Raw genomic sequence first — 5,282 nt, forward strand, 5'->3', positions numbered from 1 at the left:
TATGTGTGTATGGCTTGTTTTAATCTTCATGAGGCAGAAGGAACAAACTTGAAGGACTTCCCTGTGGTTTGTCTTTTATCCTCTAGAGGGCAGTATTAGTGCTGCAGCTACAGTGAGACAGATCTGGGTAGAACAGGGTTCACTTGTAGCAATTTGAGAAATTTGCCCAGAACCTGAATGGGCTCCTTCGGGCACTGTGGTTAGAGAGCCTGTAGGCAATGTTATTCAGGCTGCATGACTATTTCAGTTTATCACTTACTACATTCCTGCTGTGTGTCAGGCAGGGTTCTGGGAGCTGGGACACGGCTGATGATGACAGATAGTTTTAAACTTTCAAAAAAGAATAGTATGGTGAACCTTTATGTCCCTTTCACCTAGTTGTCACATTTATTAACACAATCTTGCTTTATTAACCTCTCATTTCCCCATCCATCCTACTTACTTGTACTATTTTAGAGTAAATTGCAGTAGATAATGACCTTTTTAAAAAAATAACCTCACTGCCCGGCCAGCACGGCTCAGTGGTTGAGCATCAACCTATGAACCAGGAAGTCAGGGTTTGATTCCCGGTCAGGGCACATGCCTGGGTTGCGGGCTCGATCCCCAGTGTGGGGCGTGCAGGAGGCAGCCTATCAATGATTTTTATCATTAATGTTTCTATCTCCCTCTCCCTTCCTCTCTGAAATCAATAAAAATACATGAAAAAAAATAACTTCACTAACTTTACACCTAAAATAGTAACAATTCCTTAATATTAAATAGCTTATATGAAATGTCTATATACTGAAAATTATAGACAAATAATTGAGATATTGAAGACAAATATATGGGAAGATATTCCATGCTCATAGATTGGAAGAATTAATATTGTTAAAATGCTACCCAATGTGATCTACAGATTTAATGCAGTATCTATAAACATTCCAATGGTAGTTTTCACAGAAATAGATAAAACAATTTTAAAATTTGAAACCCCAGACTTGTAATAGCCAAAGTAACCTTGAAAAATAAAGCTAGAGGCATCCTATTTCCTGATTTCAAATTATATTTTTGGAAAGCTATAGTAAAGCAGTATGCTATTGGCATCAAAACAGATCAATAGTACAGAATAGGGAGCCCAGGAATGCATCCACGCCCTTATGGCCAATTTTCAACAAAGAAGCCAAGAATATACAATGGGTAAAGAGCCTTTTCAATTGTGCTAGGAAAACTGGACAGCCACATGCAGAAGAGTGAAACAATCTCTCTCTTACAGCATACATAAAAATCTCAAAATGGCCAAGACTTTGGTGTAAGACAAACATGTGGCCCACACGAATATTTTTGCAGCCCAGCCAATATACCAGTATGTAAGAAACGTTTTAATAAAAATTTTGTAACTTTAATTTTTACAATATCCTGTTATACATAATTACTAATAACAAACTACAACGTTCGCTAATGACTGATTACTATAATCGTGTTGTGCATTCATTTCCTTTACGCGCCTACATGCAGGCACCCATTTTTCTACACTAATACTAGCAGCAAATATTTTAACAGCCAATTGCTATGTCATTAGTCTTGGACTAACTTGTTCGGTGTGCGCAACAGGAAATATTTTGCTTTCAGAGAACAAGAAAAGTATGTTGATTTGCGTTACACTTATTGTGCAGTTATTCAGTATCTGGTAAGTTAATGTTCAGGAAAAAATATTACTTTTTATTAAAATGTTCTATTATTTTATGTTAACAATTACTTATTTCAGCCCTTTGTATTCAGCATGTCTCTATCGAAATAAATCTACGTTTCTATGAAAATTGAAGCTTTTGTTTTTTTGTGGCTCATATAAACTTAAACCTTGTTTATTTGGCCCTTGTTAGCCTTTGAGTTTGACACGCTTGGTGTAAGACCTGGTTGATAATCAAAACTAGAGTTCAGACATTTGGTGTATGTGCTTGGCTGAGGAGCCACTGGGCGAAACTACCATCTGTGGGATTATGACTGAACGCCTCTAAGTCAGCAGCACCACGGTGTCTCCGTTGGCCTCGGATAGCCAGGTCCAGTGCGGAGAGCCCCTCGTCCTGGGAAACAGGGTGCGGCTGGAAAGGGGACCGCCCCCTCGCCTCGCACGCAACGCACATTTGTGGGGAACCTGGTGCTAAAACCATTCATAGACCTAGGTCGGGGTTTCCTACATAGTAGAGCAGCTCCCCCGCTGCGATCTATTGAAAGTCAGCCCTTGACACAAGGGTTTGTAAAAAATAAACTGGAAGGAAACAGTGGGTAAGGTTCTTGATATTAGTCTTGGCAATGATTTTTTTATTTTTGGATTTAACATCCTCTCTCCCACAAAAACAGCAAAATCAAAAATAAGTGGAACTACATCAAGTTAAGCTGCTTTTAGCAAAGGAAACCAACAAAATGTCAAGGCAGCCTATGAAAAGGGAAAGAATATTTGTAAATATTTTTCATGTCTGAAAAGCCAAAATATACAAGGAACTCATACAATATGGGGAGTAAAAAAAAAAAACAGCAACCAAATTAAAAAATGGGCAAAGCGCCTGAAAAGACATTTTTGCAAAAAAGACATACATGGTTAGCCAATAGATAACATGAAAAGATACTCAACGTCTAATCAGGGAAATGCAAATCAAAACCACAGTGAGATATCACCTCACACCTGTCAGAATAGCTATATATAAAAGAGCCAGGGGCTGTCACATCTGAAACAACTGGACGACCGAACAGGCTGCATGGGGCGACCAGGCTGATGGGGGTTAGTGAGGGACAACCAAATGACTGAGCAGCAGGCTGTGTGGGGTGACTAGGCCGACATAGGAGGGTAGTGAGGGGTGACCAGGCTGGCAGGGGGCGCAGTTGGCAGCAGCCAGGCCAGCGGGGGGGGGGGCAGTTGGGGCGACCAGGTTGGCAGGGGAGCATTTGGGGGTGACTAGGCTGCCAGGGGGGCCAGTGAGGGGTGACCAGGCTGGCAGAGGGGGGCAGTTGGGGGCAACCAGGCTGGCAGGGGGGGCAATGAGGGGCAACCTGGCTGGCGGGGGGGGGGGAGGGGAGTTGGGGGCAACCAGGCCAGCAAGGGGGGGGGCAGTAAGGGGTAACCATGCTGGTGGGGGGTGGGCAGTTAGGGGTGACCAGGCCGGTAGAGGGGGCAGTTGGGGGTGATCGGGCAGACAGGCAGGTGAGCAGTTAGGAGCCAGTGGTCCTGGATTGTGAGGGATGTCTGACTGCCGGTTTAGACCTGATCCCCAGGACATCCCCCAAGGGGTCCCGGTTTGGACAGGGTGCAGGCTGGGCTGAGGGGACCTCTATCATGCATGAATTTCGTGCACTGGGCCTCTAGTCATTAATAAATCAGACAAGTATTGGTGAGGATGTGGAGAAAAGGGAACCCTTCTGCACTGCTGGTGTGATTGTAAATCAGTGCAGCATGGAGGGACCTTGAGGGTGTTACACTAAGTGAAATAAGCCAGACAGAGACATCCTTGGGTCCCAATTTGACACATAAGCAAATCAAGGCCTAGATAATAACAGACATCTAACAGGGCAATATCTGGCATTGCACATGATATTTAATTAAGTGATTTATTTATATTGACTCATCAGTCAGGATCTGATCAGGAGAAACCACACAGTAATTTGAACAGGAATAATTTAATAGAATTACTAATTCAAGTAGGGCTGGGATAACAAGGGATTGGCTAACAAAAAGTAGACAATGCTGAAGAACTTAGGCAGGCCAGAGGGAAAACAGTTATGACCCCCAGGGCTCCAATAGCGCACCCCATACCCTGGGATGTGTTGGGGTGAGTGTGAACACAACTCAGTGAATGGCAGAGATGTTACTGTGGTTGTGCATGGACTGAACTTGCTGGAAATCCAGTCTGTAGGGTGCTGGGGGATCTTTCATGGAGAGGTATCTCAGCAGAGGCACCCTGCTACGAGAGCAGTAAGGAGGCACCGGGTGTGACTGGCCACAGCACCAGGAAGCTGCATATAGTGGAGTAGCCCAGGGAATGAGGGCACCAGAACAAAGAAAAACCACATCTTCCTACAGTGACTCTAGTGCCCTCTACCAATGAAGCATAACATGGTGCCAGTTGGCAAAAGATAGTCCAGGGGCCCAGATCCATTTTGGCAGAGAGGGTAACGAGGGATGAATCTTTTTTCTTTTTTTTAAAATATATTTTATTCTTGGTGGTTGTGATTTTTTACAGAGAGGAAGGGAGAGGGATAGAGAGTCAGAAACATCAACGAGAGAGAAACATCAATCAGCCGCTTCCTGCATACCCCCTACTGGGGATGTGCCCTTAACCAAGGTACATGCCCTTGACTAGAATCGAACCTGGGACCCTTCAGTCCGCAGGCCGAAGCTCTTTCCACTGAGTAAAACTGGTCGGGGCTCGAGGGATGAATCTTGGCTCCCAGAATGTTTGGTGCAGCCAGACCTTGGTGTCAGGAGACTGTAAATGGATAACTGATGTGACTCATTTAATCCAAAATCCTAATGGGGGTCGGGGTCATTACTACCTCTACTTAAAGATAACAAAAGAGCCCTAGCTGGTTTGTCTTAGTACTTAGAGCATTGACCGAAGATTGAAGGGTCTCAGGTTTGAGAGCATGTACCTTGGTTGCAGGCTCGATAGATCCTAACCTGGTTGGGGTGTGTGCAGGAGGCAACCAATTGGTGTTTCTCAAATTGATGTTTCTCTCTCTGTCTCTCCCCCTCCCTTCCACTCTCTCTAAAAATCAATGGAAGAAAGTATCCTTCGGTGGGAATTAACAACAACAGCAAAAAAGATAAGAAAATTGAAGCAGCATTGAGCAACTAACCAGACCTCAGAGAGTAAGTGACAAAGCCAGGATTCCAATTTTAAAAGGTCTTGACCAGCAGGAGCCGAGCCGAGAGTTCAGTGTTAAGGGGTCTCTGTCCCAGGACACCTCCCTCCAATGGACAGTTGCATTGCAACAGCTGCTTTTTAGTGATTTCATTTTCATGATTGTAGCAGCTTTTCAAAATTTCTGGAAATGAGTGAACCTCCAGAGGAACAAATGTGATATTTGTGTGTATGTTTTCCTGCTTCTTTTAAAATTAAGGCTATTGAAAGCTTTTAAGCTTTTTTGTCAAGTGTACATTTAGGAACTTTTCTCAATGCAAGGATAATGAGGAGGGCCTGCCTGGGCTGAGATGTGGATTGAATCCATGCATCTAATGTCACAGCCTCTCAATCCCTCGTTAAACTACAGTAACGATGTTTTAACAACAAACAGAGGGGAGGGGAGTA

This window comes from Myotis nattereri (assembly GCF_964212035.1).
Source record: "Myotis nattereri genome assembly, chromosome: 4".
Taxonomy (NCBI): Eukaryota; Metazoa; Chordata; class Mammalia; order Chiroptera; family Vespertilionidae; genus Myotis; species Myotis nattereri.